Genomic DNA, 26,650 nt, shown 5'->3' with positions numbered 1-26,650 from the left:
TTAAGTCTATTAAAATTATTCTCCTTTTTGTTATTAATTTTTACATTAGAAATCTTATATGTCATATACCCAGCAATTGAACAATCTAAACCTTAGAACCCCCTGGCTTGAAGTAAAACACAATCATAAGAGCATTATTTAGGATCAGGTTTATGACTCCAGAAGAGTATAAAAAGGTGAATCTAATATGGACTAAACCCAATTTCAAGTGCGAATCGATCCACATATTTGCAGATTCTCTGCAGCCTTCTAAATTAATTCATAGTCATTTTGCACACATGTAGGCTTTCATTTTCTATATGGAAAGGGTCAAGCCCTAGTACCAGTAATATCTGCTAAATTATCGGTTTCAGCACAACAAAAAAGGAGAAAAATCATATATATATTACTTTTAGGCATGGCTGTCTTTACCTTATTTCTAGTGTTAAGACTGATGGTTGATCTTTGGTCCAAGGGAAGTAACTAAGTTACCCTTACTTACATACCATAAACCTGCTATCAAAGAGAACTTTACATATTCTTTAGTCCCTTTGAAGTTTAGTTTTGAAGAATAATAAAACTTGCACTTATTTCCTCTGGTATGTATAAACAACACTTTGTACACATACATAAATTGATATTTATATAAATATACTACCTCTGAACAGAACCAAAGATCTATCAGCTGCATGCACTCCATGTAGACAATCTGAAAAAAAAGAGGTTGCATTTTAAGTCAAAAATCACCAATTTAACAGATTAAAAGAATCCTGGTATTAGTTTGAAATATAGCCCTAGATTTTACAACTTCTTCACCTTATGAACTAAAAATAAATTCAGACGAAACAGACTAAGTGAGAAAAAGTGTATTACATAGTGTGTTGTATGGCTGACAGTGATGGTCATATATGGGCTTTCCAGCTTTAATGAGAGATACCTCAAATACTCCTATGTATATGCCAACTTTGATGGCGACTGAAGACCCAACATACTCGTATGTACATGCCAGCTTCAATGGTTTCATATATATATATATATATATGGTGTATTTTGGGCTACTTTTACTTTAATGGAACATTGAAGTGGTTCACAATAGGAAACTGGTATTATATAAAGGGTTTAAGCAAAGATCTGTTTTTGAAGATTACCTTGCGTAGATAGATATTGTAAAATTTCGACATAGTATTGTATCTTTTAGAACGTCATGACTGAAAAAGGTAGATATTTGGGTTTATCAAAAGACACTCGTTCTTGCATTCATTGTGATCACGTTATTGAAAACGAATTTCATTTCCTGCTGGAATGTCCACCTTATGAGATAATTCATGTAAGATATATACCGGAGAAGTTTTGGCACCATCTGACTATACACAAATTTAATGTTTTAACGTCTAGTAATAATTGCTGGTTACTGCGTAACCTAGCACTGTTTATATATCATGCCATGGAATTACGTTCTGAAATAATATTGCAACTTTATAATCATTAGGTAAGCAGTGTATATTTATAATGCCATGCAATGATGTTCCGATATAATAACATTGTCATTACTCTTGTGTTCTTTAATCATATAGATTTGTAATTATGGTAGACTTCTACCTGAACATGCTGTCATGACAACATAAACATATTTTTTGATCTATGCATGTTTTATACTATTGTGTATGGGCCGATGGCCTTAAATGCGCATAAAGAGTCTTATAATGTATAAAGAAAGAAGACCACAAATACTCCTACATATATGCCAGCTTTAATGGTTCCATATACGTAAGTGTATTTGGGGCACCTTTCACTTTAATTTGATGGTTGCATATAATTATACAGGATTATTTGGGGGCCGCTTTCACTCCCAATGGTGACAGAAGACCTCTAATACTCCCATGTATATGCCAGCTTCAATGGTGAGAGAAGACCTCAAATACTCCCATGTATATGCCAGCTTCAATGGTGAGAGAAGACCTCAAATACTCCCATGTATATGCCAGCTTCAATGGTGAGAGAAGACCTCAAATACTCCCATGTATATGCCAGCTTCAATGGTGAGAGAAGACCAAAAATGCTACTATACTCCTGTATAAGGACATTAATAAATTCAATCATAGGCTAGCACCTGCCGTCAGCATGCCAGCTGGATGGCTTTAATTCTCACATGAAATATTTCTACTTTGGCTACTCAAAGTATCACTGATGATGAAGTAAAATCGAAACTCTTGTATTTGTTTAATACTAGAGGTATAACCATACTGTCTACAGCAATGCATTTCGAAATTGTATCAAAGTAAAAAAAAAAATTATATAAACTAACGTCATACTGGTCAATCCTAACCAGTAAAATTGGTCAATGAGACCTAATTCAATGCCAGTCCTTTGTCCGATAAGTAAACTGTAGACACGTTGACACAGACAGGCAGGAAATTATCAAACAAATATTACTTATATGTATGCACAAAATAAATAAAAACGACCAGCAATGGAATAAAATGTCGTCTTTAGGTAAAAGGATGGTTTAATCTCCCTATAATATCAAAGAAGTCTAGGTTATGACAGGAAGTAAAAGTTTATCATAAAAAAGATTACGATCTCTATTTAACAGGTAGATAATAATATAGCTATACCACAATCAACAATAAAAACACTTTCACTTTTGGTGACACTATTTAAATTGGCGCAAGATCTGTGACAGGATGCTGGGGTAGTTAACAGGATTACCAATTTAATGAAAAGAGAGGATGTTGTATGTATACTTATTTTCAATTTGGTTTCTCGCATCATTATAAGAAAAAATAGGAAGGTCTTTGTGCTGGAGATGCTTTTAGCGATTATAGTTTGACCTTGTTAATGGTATACACAGGCCTTATGTTCACTGGCTGGGGTAGTCTGGCTACCGACTAGATAATCTTCTTTTTTTTTTTTATAGAAAAAAAATTATTCTTTTATATATTCCGACTTCATCGGTTTTGGCTCTGATTATCTATGTTTTTAGAAGAAAAGGGACATAATTATACAAAATTTGAATAGCCTCAGGAGTTATCTCCTATGAACAAAACATATGGTCTGAACACAGACTATGGCAGGGGATGAATTTAACCTTCTGGTTCCCTAAATGAGCTTTCACGGCACCTGAATTGTCTCAATACCTTCAACATAATTATCTGCTGTTGTGTTACCAATATAAATTGCCTAATCACGGTTTGAATTTCTACGGCAGTTTGACAGAATCTGGTTCCACAGTAAATACATATATATCAGGACATAATGAGCCCCGACCTACTCAATTAAGTCAAAGAAAGCAGGTGGGGGAAAAAAGTGTCTTAACAGTATCAATCCAACAAACTGGGACTGGCAGCCCGAGCAGTTTTTGTCAGGACTGCATATTATAGACAAAGGGAGAATACTCCAATTTTCCTTAAGGTAGTTGTCTGACCTTCACACAGTAAAAACACAGCCAAGGAAAAATTTAATTGAGGGGAACATGTTGAACATATATCATAAACTTTCACTGTAACACACATATATCAAGCAAAGCAGAACGATAACTTTTAATTGTTTTTTTTATTCATCAATATCCTTCTAGATAAAACTGATAAATTATCAAAAAAGCGCTGCTCCTTTGACATTAAAATTGTTACCGAATTAATTATGCACGTTTTATCAAAGCAGTGAGCCCCGAGGCTACCCATTGGTTCTGATTGTACAGTTGTCGCGTGTATGTAATATGAATATTAACTATGCCCCAATGCCCAAGATGAATTGTCGGAAAAGTTACTGACAGATAAAAAATACGGCAGATGGTTGTAATTGCGATTGCGGCACACTGTTTGGTAGGCATGCAATGGTCATTAAGTACGATAAAGATCAGGGCTTTTTATATCAAGATTTAATATCAAAGTCTTGATGATGGTTATTTCCACATCACTTCATCCAATTATGGATAAATTACACCTATAGTTAAATATTTCACTGAAGATATATGTATTATATGTAGTTTCTTCACAACTAAAATGTTGCGGGTTTCCAATCCCAACTGTGCCACAGCCCTATGTGAAACAACAGATCTGATACACCCTATTTAACAACAATGCCCAGAATTCTTTTGCAGCATAGGAGTTTGTATTGTCAGAAATCCAAAAGCACAGCTAAAGTTGATTTAACTCTTTTAAATAGCTTAACTAGTACTTTTAAAGATGGATATAAATGATTAAACCATTATGTAAACTCGTGGTTTATCCACTAACATTTATTTCCTCCTTAGAACTTCACAATTTCAAGGAACAAGTATTTATTCTAAGATGAATAAAACATTCTGAAAGACTAATTACAAGGTAAATTCAAGTTAGCTAACATGTTCTTGCAAAAAAAGGTATGTAATGTTTCCTTTTACAAGTATATTTCTTGGCTATATTTCATCTCTAAAAAATTGTCTGGCAAGTAAAGTGCTTATGACTGGTGATTAAACTGTCTGTCTGAAAGGCAAGTAAAGTGTCAGACTGGACATAAAACTTGTAAAAATTTGTATGATTGAACTTAATTTATAATGTAACTATCTTTTCTGTATTGGGCCCCTGGCATTGGCCCCTTGATGTTGGCCCCTAGCACAGACTTGACCATTTCACACAGCAAATGGTAATATTATTTTAAACAACTAAATTATTCATCATCACAGGACTACAAATTATCTACATAATATGTATTTCATTTTTGCCGAGTCATCCGCAAATCATCGCGATTCAATATTCAAAGCTAATTATATAGCATACCCTCTGGCTAGGGTAGAACAATCAGATTATTTTACAAACTGTTACCTCCTTAAAAATAAATACATTTAATGTCTCTCACAGGCTTGCTTCAAAAAGTGATAAACTTTAATAACCATTTAAATACTGCGTAAATCAAGACTTTTAGGTCGCTCAGGTCTAATTCGTTAGGTTATAAAAATCTAGTTAAATACGTGATATAACAGATGTCGTTGTGTAGGTAAATGAACTGAGACCATTTTACTGTCTGTCCTCTACCTCTGTTTTGGTAGAGAAGTTGTCAACTCACTTGGAAGTAAACTGGTTTGTTACAATCAAAAAGAATGAATTTTCTTTATAAGCATGTTGTTTTAACAATACATTATAACAGTCATATGTTTATTTGTGGACACATTGGTCAGCAGCGCCAAGACACTTTCCTACCGAGTGATTGCCCTGGGTTTGAATATTGGTTTCACTACTGTGATGTGTTCTTGGGCAAGACACTTTATCACAACTGCCAAAGCTGACCCAAACATTAATTATTGCTGGGGAAGGTTTAACTGGTTTTAGTTAGTTCTTTAAAACAGAAGCTGTACAGAGCTTATGTCAATAGGTTAATAAACAACAACAAATGAAATTTACCTTTACTATTATTAAAACATGTGGCACATTTTGAATTTTTAAAATGTTCTTCAATGAACTGTCAAAACAAAAAATGCCAAAAATTGCTTTAATGGCAACATTTTCATACCTTTAATTTATCCTTAACAACTGACTTACAATCATTTCTTATTGAAGGTGTCATTGGGTCTGTATCTCTGTTTACTTATCCAGCGGCCCAAACATTTGTCACATCAACTGTTAGCTAATGTATACAAATACTATTTAGCTACCATGTGGCCTTACTGTGATAAACAAATAATATCAAAGAAAATTATTTTTCTTCAAACTAACAGACAATTGTGCAAGTCAGAAATGTTTTATACCGAATGTTAGCAATTCAAACAATGACGGCGAATTTATTTGTATGTTTTAAAGCTCGAATCATAAGACCTTATTGTTAACAAGCTTTGAAGTGATTTCCGCACAAACTGTGAATTCCGCCATCTGCTGAGGCATTATGGGATGGTTTTTATAAACATAACAGCTTGAAAATTTGGTTAAAAAAAGACACAACATGATGTCGGCAAAATAGTCTGCCTTGGCGTATGCCATAAAATTTGTGTATTACAAACCGTTAACCACAGTGTCAACAATATCTAAAACTGGCATTGTCAAGAGAACAGGTGGACGCTATTCAAATCTTCCAACAAAAGTTGTTTTACTAATGTTATACCAATGTAATATAAAAATTCGGACAGTTTTCTCTCAGCTTCCTTTGTTATCTGGTCCACACATTTCAGTTTTAACTAGTCATTATATGGAACTTTGGACTACATAGCTTGACTGACCATTATTCACAGATCTGGCTAGTTTTCAAAAGTATTTTAGTTTTGTACAGTGGTCAATTAATCATAGTGTTTCAGTGCTAACCTATTCTCTAATAGAGAATTTGACATAAATTTTCAAAGCAGATGACTTTTGGAATTGCAGCCATGTTACTTGTCATTTTTGAAATCATTTAAATATATGCAAAGAGCTCAATTATAATATATATGTTTATTTTTCCTTACTCCTAAATTTAGTGAAATTTCCCTTGATAGTTTAGTGTTAATTTGCATTTTATTGAAACCATAGAAACAAAATGGCTACCACTTTTGACAAATGTTTAAAATATTGACAACCTTCTCAGTTTTTGACTGATTTTAAAAATTCCATCACTGACTTTAACTGCCTTTCTCTTAAAATAAGACTTCTTGTTAACTGTGCTACCTAGAATACAGGCAATGTACTTCTGCCCAAGTATGGAACTGCAGAGACTACCAAGTGTGGAATTGTGGAAAAAATACTGATATGGTTGGCATTGTCTTGAAATAAGTCTACTTCTTCTTAGTAACGATACTTGGAACAGAGGCAAGGTACTCACACCTGTGTGTGGAACTGTGGAGACATCTGAGAGTAGAGGAGACTGGTACAAATTCTGTTCTCACTGACTTTCAAACACATGACCACCAGAATAGTTAGATCCTCTACTTCCACCACCCTGGTAACAAAAGCAGCATTTATGTTCATCCTCATCATATTCAGAATGAATCAATATCCCAGTAATTTATTGTATTGATCGTGCATGAAATAACAAAATTAAATCGCAGCTTCTGATGAAAATAATAAGCAGGGATGACAAATAAGTGATGTTTAATCATGCAAATTGGCAGAAATTTGTTAAATCTAGTTAGACAAATTACTAATGAAAAACCACCTGTCTATTGATTTCTGAGATAGTATGGGTGATAATTGTTGCTAAAATGTGGTTTTCTCTGTTACAAAATTATTTTCATTATAAATTTTTAATTTTGCTGTGACCTGGCAAGAGGTCACTCAAAATTCATTCCATCTTAAATCAATGCAGTAACATTTCCCTCTAGATCAAACAATTCTCAAATCAGACTAGTGTTTCCTCATTTACAAGTTTCTCATTTCATTTCTGTTATAAAGGTTGTTAATATTAAATAGTTTCATTAAAACTCTAGCAATTTTTGGCCAAGGGTTTTCAACATGTTCATTTCAACCCAATTTGGAATAAAATGAATATAATTATGTTAAGTGGAAGCATATTATGTTAGATGTTTGTAAACTAGATGCCCAAGGGCAACATGTCGAGCCTGCCAACTGACCCCTAACTGTGACCTTGACCTTTGAGATAGAGTCCGTCTCACTGAGTTAAACATTCATGCCAAATATAAAAACAAGATTCCTCAATGCATGTCAAAGTTATGGGCCGGACAAGATCTGACATGACATTTGACCTCAAACTGTGACCTTGACCTTTGAGATAGGAACCTGGGGTTTGCGCATGACAAAAGGAGACATAAATCAAATAGGTTTGTACCTGCAACCGCTAGACAGACAGGCTAGCATCTTAGCTTCACTGTTTCATGCCACTTAACTTCCTTTTGTTCTGTGATAATTATTTATACCTTTTTATACAGATGTTCTAAATACTTTATGAACTTTTTACTCTTAAATGTCTGGACTCCTCACAACAATTTCCTGGAAAAAAAAAGAAAGACAGTAAATCTAAAATATTGTCAGTCAGTAACATGCCACTGCAACAACACCACACAGATATTAAAAGACTTTTTAGGGCATTAGAAGATCATTACATTTCAGAGAGCAAACATAACTGAACACAAAAAGCTTTAACCCTTATGCTGGACACGACTGATTCTGCCTATGGGACCAGTGTAGATCATGATCAGCCTGCACATCCATGCAGTCTGATCATGATCTGCACTGTTTGCCATTCAGTCAGTATCTTTTTGGTATGCAACCCTTTTAACAGTTAATGGTACTGTCCAAACTGAAAGATGGGCAAGTTCATTATAGAAATTTAGCAGGGTAAGGGTTAAAGACTTTTTAGGACATTACGAGATCATTACATTTCGGAGAGCGAACATAATTGGACACAAAAAGCTTTTACATTCAGAAGTAACCAGAGCACACTTTGTATCATATCTAACATCTCAACCTCTTTCATTTTGTAGGAGACTGCAACACTGGTCGTATTTCAATATGTAAAGCAAATCAAACATTTCCTACGTACTGATCTCCCATTTTCATTTAATACGATCATTTCCGACCAAAGTCGTTGCATTCAACATCAAAACCGATGCATAGCTCAAAATCAATATTTTGAATAATCCCTCTCATTCAAAGTCAGTCATCCGTTACCAATATATTCTTATAATTTGTGTCATAATTGACGGAAACAAATGTTCCTGTAATAACAGTCATCACTTTAGCACGTGCCACACGTGTTACACCTGGGTCGCAATACGGAATGGAAATTAAATGATTCTATTAGCTTGTAATAGAATATTTAAAGTGACTGAACGTAAAAGGAGAAAATGACATTTACAGAAAATGAAAGCAAACTAATCGATACCATAAAACTACGTGTGGTTAATAATTTTGCTTTTTACTACCCAGTGATAAGTTTTCAGCCATATAAACAAGTGATTAAGAGGAATAAAGGCTGCTATTATCCTAACAAGGTAGAGAAGGGATGAAGATACCATCTCAATACTTTTCTTGAACCATCCGCCACCAAATAAATAAAATAAAACAAACAATTCTAATGCTGTCAAAGGCTTTAAAAAAGTACTTCATTTGTTTTACTTTGGACATGATTGTAACACAATTACACTAAATGATTCACATTAGGTTCTTTGTGCATATTATGTCAAGTCATTTCACCATTTTCTTAAAATGCCCTAGAATCTGTGCTTTTTGACCAAATGCTCATAACGAAGGCTGTTCAGATTAACAGTTCCTAAAACTTAAGAACTTTTTTGGAAGTATACATATATTGATGAATTTCTGTATGGCCGAAATGGTGTCTGACTTTCCTTTCCAAATAAAAAAAACTGTCATAATTTTGAAAATGTCTGAGAAATTGGAACAATTCTCTATTTTGGAAGGCTTAAGTGAGAAATTGTTCTTCATTTACCAGCCAAAATGTCAGTTAATAAATGAAACTTGGTTAAAAGATTTTTGTTCTAAGACAGATCAATACAGAACTGTGAATTGAACAATATTAGTAAGAGTAAGAGACAGCCCTTTACAGCTTATGAATTTTGCATAAAAAACACACTGCTGTTTTGTTTCACAGATTAAGAATTTATCTGCCTGTACCCAGCCCAATATGGAGGCACCACAATTCATGTTCTCTCAAACTAAACATTCTCCACTTCTTAAAATTTTAAGTTAGGAAGTTTTCAACTACCCACGTGTGTAGATCAAAGAAAAAAATCCTGAAAAATTATTAGTTTTGATAAACACATAAATGATTGTCCAAAAGATGAAATACAAACACTTCTGAGTAAGTTCTTAACATTGGACTTAGTGACCTAGATTATGCACTCTGCATGTACTTTAAATAACGTAAAAAAATTCATTCTAGTTTTATGAAAGTCTTCTGAGAAGTTCAATTGGAACAAACACAAGTGATCCTTGACCTCCAAATGTGATCTTGACCTTGGACCCTGTTACCTGGTTTGTGTGCTCTGCATGTTGACATAGTGAGGTAAATAATGTTAGTAATATGAAATTTTTTTCATTGTAGACAATACTTCGGGGACACAAAGTTAAGTTGTTTAAGATTTGACCTTCAGGTTAGACCTTGACCTTGCCTTCAAGTTAGACCTTGACCTTAGACCTAGTGACCTGTGTTATACACTTTGCATGTTATCTTGATGAGACTTGATGCTAGTATTTTATGAAAATTTTCCCACTGGTTAAGAAGATAATGGATCAGATACAATGGACAAACGGACGGACCAACTAACATGCCAGACTCCAGTACAGTCCTCATATACGTTGTACCGTACCTAGGGGTATAATAAATACTGTGTCCCAGAAAAGTTGATGCACTTCATTTACAAATGCAAATTTTACCATCATTACAAAATATGTTACAATCACTTAAAATGCATGAAACAGACAGTTGACTATTGTAAAGATTTAAAAGTAACTCTCAATCAATATTATTGATTAGCTGACAATCTCTTTAAAAACATTAAACCATACCCAGCATCTGGCATGAGATGGGAAAGAATGATTTTGATTCTTTAAGTGTGGCAAGTTGACACTCTTTGACAACATGCCGGAGCCACAAGAAACCAAGATAATTTGGCTTGATTAATAATTCATCATGGGAAAAGCTAACATTTCGTCCATTTAGGGACGCTGACATGTATGAAATGTAGCCGATATTGATTGAGATTTATTTGAACCAAACACTATTAAAACAGTATCGTTCTTTACTACCGAGACAGGCTTAAAATCTGGTCTTTATCAATATTTTGTTGTATTATCATTTTTTCTAAATGTTTAGTATAAAATGTAAATGAAAAAGTATTGCAGATCGAACCTGGAGTGATTTTCCCACAGAAATGGTATCTGTCAAAACACATCATGGCTGAATTTTTGATGTAAACACTCAACTTCCTTTGTCTGGAAAATAAAATTTTCAAACTTAATATTAAATGAATGTAAGTTGCCAACAATATTCGAAACAGACAAAATATGATTTGTAAATCTGGCAATATGATTATCCATAGGTTTTCAATTTTGCATTAAGATAATTATTGCTATGCAGCTGTATGCCTATAAGAGAAACTTTTGGGAGAATTTCAAGCCCTTTCATAGGTAATAATTGTTATTTAAAAAAGTTAGGATTTATTCTAAACCAAAGGACTATCAACTTAAATGGTACTTTTTATTCAGTAAAATAAGACATTTTCTTAACCCTTACCCTGCTAAATTTCTTTAATGAACTTGTCCATCTTTCAATTTGGACAGTACCAAAAATTGTTAAAAGGGATTCATACCAAAAAGATACTGACTGAATAGCGAACAGTGCAGACCATGATCAGACTGCATGGATGTGCAGGCTGATCATGATCTACACTGGTTGCAAAGGCAGAATCAATTGTGTCCAGCATGATAAGGATTTATGGTAATATTGCTATATTAGCTACCGGTAATGATTAATGTTCATGATATACACTTGCAAATGTACTGTTACATTTATAAATTGCATTATAAACAGTACAGAACTGAATAGGACAACATCCTGTAACCCAGGCCAAAAACCAGAAACGGTCAATGTAACCGGACGAGGGCACAACAACCTGTTATTAGACTCTCAAGGATGCATGGTTTCATTTTACTCCGAGAAAATTCATTAACTCTTACCCTGTTAAATTTCTTTAATGAACTTATCCATCTTTCAATTTGGACTGTACCATTAACTGTTAAAAGGGGTGCATAACAAAAAGAAACTGACTGAATGGCAAACAGTGGATATCATGGTCTGACTGCATGGATGTGCAGGCTGATCATGATCTGCACTGGTCGCAAAGGCAAAACCAACTGTGTCCAGCTTGATATCCTTTCCGCAGCCTTAACATACTAAAACGTATTAGCGTCTGATGGCCCTTTCACGCTTCCGTAGAAACAACATTTATTACACGAAACTTATTTTGAAAATATTTCCGAAATGTCTAGGTCTGCAGCTCTCAAATACGGTTATATCTTACATCTGAGTCATATACTGACACTCTCAGACAACATCAAAAATGACATTTTGAACGATTTGATGAAGTTCCAAATTTATCGATGTACCCTTGGTCCGTTACGGACCCCTGTGGGATTTCTGTTTATCCAGAGCTCAACTAATTTTTCATAGATTAAAAGCTGACATGCTGTACTAAAGCCCAGGTAATTTCAATTCGTAATAAAGTGCTGAAAATTGGCTCCCCGATAGCAAAAAAAAAAAAAAGAAGTCCATGTGCATACATTTAGACGGGGTGACCCCTGCGCCTGACCCCTGACTATCTACGAATCAAAATGCGGCTTTCCTTTTCAAGTTTAGCATTTCTACTTTCATTTTATTTACTTCCGGAAATAGCTGAAATTCGAGTGACATCATTTTCTGTGTTGTCAAAAATATACATGTGCCTGGCGAGATTGCATAAATATGTGCTGGCCGTCCTAAGGTTATTAGAGAAATCATTTTTTATCTAAAAATCAGTGCCTTTTCGACATTTTTTAACACGTCTGTACAAAAACTGACGTTTGAGACAAAAATGGCTAAACTAAAATGCATTTTAGGAAATCTGTATATCCTTTCCGCAGCCTTAACGTACTAAAACGTATTAGCGTCTGATGGCCCTTTCACGCTTCCGTAGAAACAACATTTATTACACGAAACTTATTTTGAAAATATTTCCGAAATGTCTAGGTCTGCAGCTCTCAAATACGGTTATATCTTACATCTGAGTCATATACTGACACTCTCAGACAACATCAAAAATGACATTTTGAACGATTTGATGAAGTTCCAAAATTATCGATGTACCCTTGGTCTGTTACGGACCCCTGTGGGATTTCTGTTTATCCAGAGCTCAACTATTTTTTCATAGATTAAAAGCTGACATGCTGTCCTAAAGCCCAGGTAATTTCAATTCGTAATAAAGTGCTGAAAATTGGCTCCCCGATAGCAAAAAAAAAAAAAAAAAAAAAAAAAAAAGAAGTCCACGCGCATATATTTAGACGGGGTGACCCCTGCGCGTGACCCCTGACTATCTACGAATCAAAATGCGGCTTTCCTTTTCAAGTTTAGCATTTCTACTTTCATTTTATTTATTTTATTTGCTTCCGGAAATAGCTGAAGGTCGAGTGACATCATTTTCTGTGTTGTCAAAAATATACAATCATGTGCCTGGCGAGATTGCGTAAATATGTGCTGGCCGTCCTAAGGTTATTAGAGAAATCATTTTTTATCTAAAAATCAGTGCCTTTTCGACATTTTTTAACACGTCTGTACAAAAACTGACGTTTGAGACAAAAATGGCTAAACTAAAATGCATTTTAGGAAATCTGTATATCCTTTCCGCAGCCTTAACGTACTAAAACGTATTAGCGTCTGATGGCCCTTTCACGCTTCCGTAGAAACAACATTTATTACACGAAACTTATTTTGAAAATATTTCCGAAATGTCTAGGTCTGCAGCTCTCAAATACGGTTATATCTTACATCTGAGTCATATACTGACACTCTCAGACAACATCAAAAATGACATTTTGAACGATTTGATGAAGTTCCAAAATTATCGATGTACCCTTGGTCTGTTACGGACCCCTGTGGGATTTCTGTTTATCCAGAGCTCAACTATTTTTTCATAGATTAAAAGCTGACATGCTGTCCTAAAGCCCAGGTAATTTCAATTCGTAATAAAGTGCTGAAAATTGGCTCCCCGATAGCAAAAAAAAAAAAAAAAAAGAAGTCCACGCGCATATATTTAGACGGGGTGACCCCTGTGCGTGACCCCTGACTATCTACGAATCAAAATGCGGCTTTCCTTTTCAAGTTTAGCATTTCTACTTTCATTTTATTTACTTCCGGAAATAGCTGAAGGTCGAGTGACATCATTTTCTGTGTTGTCAAAAATATACAATCATGTGCCTGGCAAGATTGCGTAAATATGTGCTGGCCGTCCTAAGGTTATTAGAGAAATCATTTTTTATCTAAAAATCAGTGCCTTTTCGACATTTTTTAACACGTCTGTACAAAAACTGACGTTTGAGACAAAAATGGCTAAACTAAAATGCATTTTAGGAAATCTGCATATCCTTTCCGCAGCCTTAACGTACTAAAACGTATTAGCGTCTGATGGCCCTTTCACGCTTCCGTAGAAACAACATTTATTACACGAAACTTATTTAGAAAATATTTCCGAAATGTCTAGGTCTGCAGCTCTCAAATACGGTTATATCTTACATCTGAGTCATATACTGACACTCTCAGACAACATCAAAAATGACATTTTGAACGATTTGATGAAGTTCCAAAATTATCGATGTACCCTTGGTCCATTACGGACCCCTGTGGGATTTCTGTTTATCCAGAGCTCAACTATTTTCTCATAGATTAAAAGCTGACATGCTGTACTAAAGCCCAGGTAATTTCAATTCGTAATAAAGTGCTGAAAATTGGCTCCCCGATAGCAAAAAAAAAAAAAAAAAAAATGAAGTCCACGCGCATACATTTAGACGGGGTGACCCCTGCGCATGACCCCTGACTATCTACGAATCAAAATGCGGCTTTCCTTTTCAAGTTTAGCATTTCTACTTTCATTTTATTTACTTCCGGAAATAGCTGAAGGTCGAGTGACATCATTTTCTGTGTTGTCAAAAATATACATGTGCCTGGCTAGATTGCATAAATATGTGCTGGCCGTCCTAAGGATATGGGTTAAGGTTTAGGAGTATATCAGCAAAACACAAAAATACTTGATAAACAAACATCTTTACCAACAATCTACCTGGCCATTACATATTCTGTTGTACTGTCTAATACAATGAATACTTAAAATAATCTGAAAAAATTGTCACCCTTTAAAATTGAATGCCATTATTTTTTAACAAGAGCCATGTTAGACATGGCCAATCCCCCCGCCGGGCATATTATAATTGAAGGCTAAAGTTCCTGGCAACTTAGTGTCTGAAAGTATTAATTTTGGGGAAAGCTTTGAAGAACCATTTAGTTGTGGTCCGCATCAGGGGTTTTAAAGATGTGAAAGAAAGAATAAGTCAGTGGTGAGGTGGTTTACTGCTAAATTTTATTAATTTTCATGAACAGTATAGCTATGATGTTTTTCTACATGGCTACTGTAAAAAGAAGGAATGGAAAGCTAACAGGGAACATGAGTGCCAGAATGTCACAATATATGCCCGTCACAGCAAATTTCTTTACTCTAGCAGCTGTATTTGCAAATGGAATTTTAATTTTGTGGTTGTTTAGTAATCATTGTAAGTCTTTTGTTTTTCTAAGTCCACAAAAAACTCCTTACCAGGTAGATATCTTAAAATACACGTAAAATTGGAAAGTAACATCCATGTTGTACCACAGAAAAGTGGTCTTGTCTTTTCCCTACGGTCAATTATAAAAAAGTTACAATATAAGTTATTTATAGTAACAACTAAGGGGAGGTAATCTTAAAAAAAAAAAAAAAAAAAAAAATTGCAAGTCCACAAAAAAATCTTTACCAGGTAGAGATTGGTCAAAATACACCTCAAAATTGGATGTAGCATGCATGTTGTACTACAGAAAAGTTGTCTCGATTTTTCCCTACGACTAGTAATGAAAAAGTTACAATAAAAGCTATTTAAAGTAACAACAAAGGGAGGTAATTCTAAAGAAGGGAACTGCGCATGACACTTCGTCTCATGATGGTGTATAATTGTGCCAAGTTACATCAAAATCCCTCCATGCATGAAGAAGAAATGCTTCGGACAATGTCATTCTTGTATCTGACCTTTGGCCTCTCAGTGTGACCTTGACCTTAGACCTAGGGACCTGGATCTTGCGCATGACATTCGGTCTCGTAGTGGTGAACATTTGTGCCAAGTTATATCAAAATCCCTCTATGCATGAAGAAGAAATGCTCCGGACAATTTTTTTTTAAGAAAATATTATAAAGGGGAATAACTCAAAAAATAGGCAAGGTAGAGTTATTGTTCTTGCACACTGCACTTCCTCCCAATGTGTTCTATCAGTGTATGAAGTTTGAAGAAAATCCCTCCAGTACTTTTGGAGTTATGCTCCGGACAAACTTTTTTAAGAAAAGAAGATAAAGGGGAATAACTCAAAAAATAGGCAAGGTAGAGTTATTGTTCTTGCACACTGCACTTCCTCCCAATGTGTTCTATCAGTGTATGAAGTCTGAAGAAAATCCCTCTAGTACTTTTGGAGTTATGCTCCGGACAAACTTTTTTAAGAAAATAAGATAAAGGGGAATAACTCAAAAAATAGGCAAGGTAGAGTTATTGTTCTTGCACACTGCACTTCCTCCCAATGTGTTCTATCAGTGTATGAAGTTTGAAGAAAATCCCTCCAGTACTTTTGGAGTTATGCTCCGGACAAAGATTGTTGCGGACGGACGCACGCACGCACGCACAGAGAGCATTTCTAATATCCCCTTTGCCTTTGGCGGGGGGATAAAAAATAAACAATTGCTGAAAACAAAGTTAAATCTATTTATGTGAAATTTCAGCACTGTGACAAATTTATTGCAAATGCATCAAAACTAAGATATGTAACAGTTCTTTGAATAGTGAGTTTTTAAAGGCGTTGAACTGTTTCAAAGTGCAGCCAGTCTATGTAGTCCTTTTCCGGAATTCAATGTATCTATCAGTATACTGACAACTGTTTTGTAAAGTAATATGTCACATAATGCTTTCAATTTTCATGTGAAACAACCCTTTCTATAATTTGGAGTTGTTTGATTTATTTTTCCACAAAAATGTACCCTGAAGAAGACTCGTGAGAGTCGAAACATCGGTTATTTTCAGTAAACAACGTTAAAACCATCCTGTGTTGATTGTTTGTTCCACTTTTCCTACTTTTATAGTTTTTCACAAAATGTAAGGCTAAGAGTTAACATCAAATATTCTATATGACTGACTGATTCAAACAAATCCAGTTATTGTTATTGTGTTTAGATATATAATAACCCTTATCATGCTGGACCAGTCATACCTTATCATACCTTTACGACCAGTGTAGATCATGATCAGCCTGCACATCTGTGCAGTCTGATCATGATCTGCACTGCTTGCCATTCAGTCAGTATCTTTTTGGTAATCAACCCTCTGCAAATATAGGATTAGTCGTACTTCAGGCCTGCCGTTAATAAGTGTAAACTGTATTTACTGTCTCTAAAGCTGGCCATATATCGCTAATTACTATACATATATTAATAAATGTATTATAAAATTTTACCATGTGAACTAACTAATTTCACAGCATGACTCTATTATTATATATTGAAAAAAGTCTATATAGCGTATCATATAAAAAAGCTCTTATAACTTCTGAAATATGTTAGCTATGCTCAAAGCTTGCTTCCTGGACTTCCAGCCAGTACCTGCTCCAATGTAAGGGATTGCAGAGAACGCGCTTGGACCCAAACCAAAGATAACATGAAACATTTTTGCAGACTACAAAAGTTAGAACTTTATCTATGGAAATATAAGTGATGCCACACAATATGTGGGAAAAAAAATAGAAAGTAAGTTTTGATAACACTATTCACATACTGGCTGGTACAAAAGCAGAACACCAACCTCTACATCTCTGAAGTTTAAATATTATTTGCAAATTTTTGTTTTATGTTTTTGTGACCAATTGTGTTGCTTTTAACAATTTCATAGAAATATTCTTTCTGCTTTCAAAAATATATTATCACTATTATGCTGTGTAATACAATGTATATTTTCTATATGTATTTCATATACTATAAAATCATTAGTTTTTGAAATGGAATAATTTTCATGGGTTTTGTGGATGGAACCTAAGCTCTTAATGAAATAAATAAAATTCCCATTCATTTTTTGTTCAAAAATAATTTAAAATCGATCAATTTACTCTAATATAATATAAATACCCATAAAATAGCCATTTCAGCCAAAAACCATAAAATTTCACTAAAAATTAAATAATGAATGAAGGAAGCCAATACAATGGTCCAAGGGAGGTAACACAATTAAAAAATACAACACAATTACCTCCTAAGTTATCTTACTTTTTCCAATACAAGTGTATACCTCTCATTTTGAGTGTGTGTGTGTGTGTTCCATTTAAGGTCTTTTTCAACAATTTTTCAGTCATATAAACGATGGTGTCTACTTGTAGCAGTGAGCACAATGCCCAGCTTTATAGTGCTGCCCCACTGGAATATCACGCCATAGACATGTGACATGATACCACACCCAGTCACATTATACTGACACCGGGCTGACCAGTCCTAGCACTACCCTCTTAATGCTGAGCCCAAAGCGAGGAAGCTACTAGTACCATTTTTTACGTCTTTGGTATGACGCGGCTGGGGATCGAACCCACGACCTCCTGCACTCGAAGCGGACGTTCTACCACTAGGCTACCGAGGCGGTTCTCTCATTTTGATATTAATTGTCAATAATATCCAGAAAAGTAGATCTAATAGCATTTTAATTGTTTTAGTGTACTTGAACAGTTCCTCCACTGCAAGAGTTGTAACAGTAATGTTACATTAACCCTTACCTTGCTAAATTTCTATAATAAACTTGTCCATCTTCCAATCTGGACAGTTCCATTAACTGTTTAAAGGGGTGCTTACCAAAAAGATACTGACTGAATGGGATTATATATATATATAACTGCTTTTTTGTCCACAGATAAACATGGCATTCTTTTGGCTGCCATATTGCAGAAAACCCAATATTATGATATAAATACACACCATTCTTAAATATAGACAAGAGGGCCATGAAGGCCCTATATCACTCACCTGACCTACTGACCTAAAGATCATCAAGATTAACATTCTGAAGAAGTTTCATTAAGATAACGGTCATAAATGTGGCCTCTAGAGTGTAAACTAACTTTTCCTTTGATTTGACCCGGTGAACTAGTTTTTGACCCCACATGACCCAGATTCGAACTTGACCTGAAGATCATCAAAATTAACATTCTGACCAAGTTTCATGAAAATAAAGTCACAAATTTGGCCTCTAGAATGTTAACAAGCTTTTCCCCTTGATTTGACCTGGCGACCTAGTTTTAGACCCCACCTGACCCAAATTTGAACTTGACCTAAAGATCATCAAGATTAACACTCTGACCAAGTTTCATTAAGATATGGTCATAAATGTGACCTCTAGAGTGTTAACTAGCTTTTCCTTTGATTTGACCTGGTGACCTAGATTTTGACCCCAGATGACCTAATATCGAATTCGTCCAAGATTTTATTGAGGGTAACATTCTGACCAAGTTTCACTAAGACTGGGCCAAAACTGTGACCTCTAGAGTGTTAACAAGCTTTTCCTTTGATTTGACCTGGTGACCTAGTTTTTGAACTCAGATGACCCGATATCGAACTCATCCAAGATTTTATTGAGAGTAACATTCTGACAAAGTTTCATTAAGATTGGGCCAAAATTGTGACCTCTAAGAGTGTTAACAGTTAAAATGTTGACGATGCCGACGACGACGGACGGACGACTGACGGCGGACGACGACGTACGACAGACACAGGGCAGTCACAAAAGCTCACCTTGAGCACTTCGCGCTCAGGTGAGCTAAAATGTGTTAGCATGTTTTACCTCATGCAAGATGCTCTGTTATTCTTGTGGGATCTCTCGTGCCCCTTCTGAAAATTTCAAATTCTAGATTGTTACAGGTGCGTTCTATGGGCAGGGCATTTTATGGCACAATCTGAAAAAAAACCACAAAAAAAACACACTTATTACAGTGGATAACTTTTGACTCTTAAAATACTCTTGGGGATCACTTTTGGCAAATACCTTTATGAGATTAAATCCCATTTGCCTTGAATCAATGAGATTTTGACAAAATGAATGGGATTTTCCCTTTTATAATGAGATTTTACATCTGCGGACAGCCTTTTTTCACACTGAAAAGCAAAACATATGGCCTTAGAATTTATGTGGTGTTTGCTATATATGGTATTGCTTTGTAAATCACTAGAAATTGCACACATCAGTTAGGAATGAGATATTGTGATCAAATTTGGTACACTTGACGCTTTTTCTAAGATCGTGCTGTGCGTTTTGGCCTCTTGGGTTGATGTTGCTGTTACTTAGAACAGGAAAATGGTCTCTGCCTGTTAACTGCAGAGAGAAACTATATACTGCGACCAACCTTGATATTTAAGCAGCTTGCATAAAGACGTTGATTTTGGAGAGCATGAATCAAATTCTTTGTGACTGTGATTAAAGTAGAAATACATTTTTTCTCTCAATAATTTCTTTTAAAATTGAGGTGCTTTTAACCAGAATACGTAAACAGTTTCAGCTTCATAATTTCAGTAAAAGGACAATAGTGAAATAATTTTGTACAATAAAAATGCACCGTAAACCCGTTCTGTGGGAGATTCCCTGTATTTGTTTCTTTTTAAAGTTACTATCCTTCAGTGATACTTCTCTGAAAGTACCAGCAATATGAAATGTTTGCTTAATCACCTATGCCAGACTGTCACAAAATATGCCCGTCATTGAACTTGGCCTAATTCAAGGGCCATAATCCAAGAGTGCCTGGGGCGATTTGGCTGGTTATCATACTTGGCCGAAATATTATGCCCACAAACATTGTCAGCAAGTTTGGTGAAGATTGAATGAAAACTTTTCGACTTAGAGAGCGGACAAGGCTAAATTTGCAGTTTTTCGAGTAACTGAAGGGCCATAATCCAGGAGTGCCTGGGGCGATTTGGCTGGTTATCAAACTTGGCTGAGATATTATGCCCACAAACATTGTCAGCAAGTTTGGTGAAGATCGGATGAAAACTGTTCGACTTAGAGAGCGGACAAGGCTAAATTTGCAGTTTTTCGAGTAATTCAAGGGCCATAATCCAAGACTGCCTTGGACAGTTTGGCTGGTTAACAAACTTGGCCAAGATATTATGACCACAAACATTGTCAGCAAGTTTGGTGAAGATCGGATGAAAACTATTCAATTTAGAGAGCGGACATGCTTTGGACACCAACCACCTGCCACCACAGGTGTTCATATAATACGCCCCGCTTTCAGAGAATAAAAACTACTGTTACAAAGTTTTGCCTTGATTTCTTTATACCATTGATATTACATATCATTTTAAAGAACTGCGAGGAAATACTAACAACATTAACAAGAGCTGTCACAGGAGACAGCGCGCTCGACTATTTTGATGCTGGATAGTGAAATTAGGTACATCTGAGGAAGCTGGAGCTGTCACTGGAGTGTTTAATGACTCAGATGTAGATGAAGATATCTGACAATAGCTTAAGTCTCAAAAAATTAAATCGGTATAAAAGGAACATAATTCATGGAAAACTTCTGCAAAAGTAATGCACCATGTGTCATATCATGCGGCTAATAATTCGGAACAACCATTTTAAGTTTTAATCAAATCTATTTAGTAATACTGGAGATACAGCAGAAGTGCATCGCAACTTGAATTGTATGATGTGAGTGATGATGTGGAACAACTATTTTAAGTTTGATTAAATCCATATAGTAACAGCAGAGATATAAAAGCATCAAAATTAAACTAGTAAGTAAAAAGGGGATATAACTCATAAAACATTTGTGCCAGAGTGACTGACCTTGAACCGTATGATAGGATGATGATCTGGAGAAACTAATTTAAGTTTTAATCAAATTCATTAAATAATGACAAAGATATAGTGAAAGTGCACCATAATTAACCTGAAATTCTAAGTAAAAAGGGGGCATAATTCATGAAATATTGGTTGAAGAGTTACAGCCCTTGTATCATATGATGTGGATGATGATGTAGTACAACTATTCTAAGTCTGAATCAAATCCATTTGGTAGTAACAGAGATAAAGTGAAAGTGCATCAAAACTTTAACCTGAAATTTTAAGTACAAAAGGGTGATAACTCATAAAATACAGGTGTCACAGTTATAGCCCTTGGGTCAAATGATGTAGGTGGTGATGATGAACAATTATTTTAAGTCTGAATCAAATCCCTTCTGAAATAACAGATATAGTGAAAATGCATCAAAATTAACATAAAATTCTAAGTAATAAGGGGGCACAATTCATGAAAAATTGCTGCCAGAGTTATGGACCTTGTGTCATATGATGTGGGTGATGATGTGGAACAATATTTTAAGTTTGAATCAAATCCATTCAGTAATAACTGAGATAAAGTGAAAGTGCACCAAAACTTTAACCTGAAATTCTAAGTAAAAAGGGGGGATAATTCATGAAATATTGGTGCCAAAGTTATGACCCTTGTGCCATCTGATGTGGGTAATGATGAGGAACAACTATTTTAAGTTTGAAGCAAATCCATCAAGTAATAACAAAGATAAAGAGAAAGTGCATCAAAACTTTAACAAAAGTGCGGACACGGGAGGACGCCGAGTCGAGCAGGATAGCTCTACATACTTCATATAGTCGAGCAAAAAACCACCAGCAAAATTATGAAAAAAACAATCTGGTAGGAAGTTTTTTTCACAACACAAATTTTTATCCTTCTGCTTTCTGCTTCATACACCGGTAAAACGAGATCTCATTCAGTTCCCATGGGATGTTGGCGAGATTCGCTCTATATGCATTTCAACTTGCCGATCTATTTATTTTTATAGCTCTTTGATTACCAGTGTTAGACGTACGTATGGTAAATATTTCTAAAGACTAAAGAGCAAACAAAAACATTCGAAATAGACATATATTGTACATAAACAGCATTATTATCAATAGAAAACAGTGTTTTTGTCCCATTTTACATGCTCCCTTACAGAAGCAAGCCTCTGTGGCGTACATGCTGCGTATTTGCTGTGTATATGCCGCGAACACAGTAGTACGCCAGAGGAGTAAATTTTACATACACCGCATGCCGCGTACATGCCGCATACTATTTCGACGAGTACACAGCATGTACGCAGGAGGTCACTAGTACACTTCAAGTACGCAGCACAGACTCTGAAAATTTAAGGAGTACACTGCATGTACGCAGGAGGGACTTGTACAAGAAAATAGTACACTGCATGTACACCGCAGATACTTCGAAATTTATAACACTTATATTTAGTTGCATTAAAGTTGTTTCCCCTTGATGCAGTTACGCCATTTTCTTCAGATGTTTACCAAATTACATGCTACAAAAACTGATTTATTTCATTGAAAAGTGGATGAAGAAAAGCATACTAATTTATTTGATAACATCAATCTACATTATTTTGGTAAGGGTAAATACTTATTGATGCATGTAACTTATCTTTTTTCTGTTTTTTTCTGTCCAAATGATCAGCATTTGCATAAGAAAGTTGGTGGGGTAAGGAATTTACATTATCACAGCAGTTTCGCCACAAAAGTACACAGCATGTATGCAGCAGGAGTACACAGCATGTATGCCGCAGGACTCGGGCCAGGAGTACACAGAATGTACGCCGCAGGAGTACACAGCATGTACGCCGCAGGAGTACACAGCATGTACGCCGCAGGGGTAGTACACCGCAGGCTCATTTGCATGTGAAAAGTGTATGTGCCGCGTACATGCTGCGTACTATTTCCCGCATACTTAACTCCTCCAGCGTACATCCTGTGTACTATGTAGTCCACAGCATGTACGCAGCAAGTAGTACGCGGCAGAGCTCATTTGCATGTCAAAAGTGTACTACAAACGTACTATCGGTGTATGTGCGGTGTATATCCTGCGTACTATTTAAAGCCCTTGATTTCAGTACACATCATGTACGCATCATATATGCTGTATGTATACAGCAAGAGTATGCAGCAGGCCTTTTTCTTCTGTAAGGGCTATCCTCCATATACAGGGTTTCCACTGGCCCTAATTTTTTGGGCAATTTTGAAAGGGGGCCACCCAAAGATCATTCCTGTGAAGTTTGGTGTACATCTGACCAGTGGTTCTGAAGAAGATTTTTTTACAAATTGTTGACACACGATGCATGATGCACAATGGACAACGGAAATTGAGTGGTCACAAAAGCTCACCTTGAGCCTTTGGCTCAGGTGAGCTAAAAACCCATACTATATCTACTCATGAAAAAACCCATACTAATATATCTACTCAGCAGATATATCAGTATGGGTTTTTTCATAATTATGGCACTAGGACTCAAAAATAAGTCATTAAACTCAAACCACTCATGTGCCAGACCCCTGTGGGTCAGTGGGTGACTTTCTTCTGAGCTCACAACATGATAGTCCAAATAATAATAAGGACGTTTCGGGACAGCGTGATAACTTTTGACTGTCGTTGTCTTCGTTACGTCCAAACTTATTCTGCATATTTCTGTTAGGAAATCCCCAATGAAATCCGTTGGGAATGTTTTCTGGAACATGTACGAAGTATTTATAATGATTACATCTCTGATAATGATTTTATGTTGACATTAAAGCATAAACTTGCCACACTGACATTTTTTGAATGTAGGCCTATATATTGTGTTTTGTTTCTGCAATTTAGTGTTATAGGCAGTCTGCTGTTATTGAAACCAGTGTCAGGGTAGATATCTCCTCGCACCTGTCACATCATGTTTTGGAAGATTTAAGTCTCTTATTTAAAAACATGAATTAAAATCAACCCATTTGAAGTTTCTACATGAATATCAATGTTTAATTTATTTAAGCAAGTAGATCTAAGTCTGACCAGTATATTATGACTTTTTTGGATTTTTTAATGTCTTCGTCTTCCTAACAGTAAAATGAAGATATAAGTAAGGCTTAGAGGAATGACAACTCTAAAATATCAGCTCATAAAATAAGTCATCATGATAAGCCTAATGAGTAAGGCTAATGACATGATCATGACACATACAGTATAGCGTATTCCACAAAAACTATTATGCTCTTCAAAATACTCAGTCCTGGCTTCCATAACATTCAAGAGTTGTAAAGCACATGATCGACTGGTTCTTAACTCATACTGTTCATTTGATAATAACTTGTTTTCATCTAAATGATTCATAATATGTTTTCTAATAATTTTTTCAAGCATCTTGCAAACAACTGATGTCCATCATGTGCTTTACAACTCTTGAATGTTATGGAAGACTGGACTGAGTATTTTGAAGAGCATAATAGTTGGGATAGTGTGTACTTGGATCTAGCCAAGGCATTTGATAAGGTCCCTCACAGGAGGTTGCTGAAAAAGGTGTCATCATATGGAATAAAGGGAAATATTTTGGCTTGGATTGAGGACTTCTTGACAGATCGCAGACAATGTGTGTCCATTAAAGGTAAAACCTCTGGTTGGAGAAATGTTGATAGTGGTGTCCCACAAGGTAGTGTGCTGGGACCGGTACTTTTTATTTTATATGTAAATGATGTCGTAGATGGAATTAACACCAACATTAAAATCTTTGCTGACGACACAAAGTTATATGCACCAACTACAGAATCTGACCATCTTCAGACTGATTTGAACTCAATTTGCAATTGGGCAGAAAAATGGGTACTAACTTTTAATGTGAACAAATGTAAAGTAATTCATTATGGGTATCGAAACCCAGAGAAAGATTTTTTTATGAACACAAACAAACTAAAATCTGATATAGAAGAAACAGACCTTTGAGTATTATTTGAACGCGATTTGAAATTTAGTAAACACATTTCTACTACTAAGATTAATAAAGCAAATAGTATTTTGGCACTTATAAGTAAATCTTCTGAATATCTTGACAAGTATGCATTCTTGAAACTGTATACAGCCTTGGTTCGACCACATGTGGAATTCGCTAATGTTGTTTGGTATCCATATCTTAGAAAAGACATAGATAGTTTAGAAAGACTTCAGAAAAGAGCTACCAAGTTAGTGCCTTCTGTTACAAACCTTACATATGAAGAACGTCTTAGGAAATTGAATTTACCAACACTTGCTCATCGTAGAATTCGTGGTGATGCTATCCAGACTTTCAAAATTGTTAAAGGTATAGATGACTGTTCCTTTGAAAAAAATTCTGTTACACATCATCTACAAGAGGACACAACTTAAAACTTGAAAAGCCCTGTTGTTGAACAACCTTTTGTCAAAATCAGTTTTCACGTAGAGTGATTGACATGTGGAATTGGTTGCCTCAAGAAGTAGTTGATGCCAAGGATGTCCATAGTTTCAAGATCAGACTTGACCATCACTGGCAGGGAGACATGCTGTACCAGTTTTGAGAACAGAATAGATGTTGTCATAGGACAACTTCTGTAACTAAGTGCTCTTTATCTGTTACCAACACAACTACCAAATTTGTTTTGAGAACTTGCAGTAACAATAAATAAAGTTCGAAAGAAGAGGGGCTTAAAAAGGACCTAGTCTTTACTTCAGAGCCCAAAATCATCCTACAGGTATCCTACAGGTAAAACAAGCACAAGAATAAATTTGCTATTTTTCTTTTTGCTATTAAATCATCATTTTGCCAGCAATCATACTTGAAAGACTGAATTACCTCAATTAAGCCAATTTTAAATAGCTGTTGCTTGTGACTATGTGGACGGACCGTCAGGGGAGGTAACTAGAGTCTAGAATCACTGATAGGCACCTGAGGGAAAATATGACAAAAAATCGGTGATTTTGAAATTATTTTGTTATCACTAACTTGTGAAATATACTTAGACACTTTCACTGATAACATATATACATTGTTAGCGATGAATTACCTGCTAAGCGTTTTACAACAACGAGTAAATGGCACACACCCTTCCCGTTTCTTTTCAGCGTTCTAATGTAAATGGCGGTAAGTAAT

General features: G+C 35.4%; 1 long non-coding RNA gene across 1 annotated transcript; it reads right to left on the bottom strand.

Moving 5' to 3' along the window:
* Window positions 1-642: 642 nt before the first annotated feature.
* On the bottom strand, window positions 643-26,650 carry LOC128555642 (uncharacterized). Its single transcript, XR_008370235.1, has 6 exons — window positions 26,565-26,650; window positions 19,524-19,635; window positions 10,747-10,829; window positions 7,705-7,865; window positions 6,742-6,858; window positions 643-688 (listed from the first exon to the last, which is right to left on the bottom strand). It is a non-coding gene; the product is annotated as an uncharacterized LOC128555642 (long non-coding RNA).

This window comes from Mercenaria mercenaria, chromosome 3 (assembly GCF_021730395.1).
Source record: "Mercenaria mercenaria strain notata chromosome 3, MADL_Memer_1, whole genome shotgun sequence".
Classification (NCBI taxonomy): Eukaryota; Metazoa; Mollusca; class Bivalvia; order Venerida; family Veneridae; genus Mercenaria; species Mercenaria mercenaria.
This window is presented reverse-complemented; position numbering and strand designations above follow the sequence as displayed.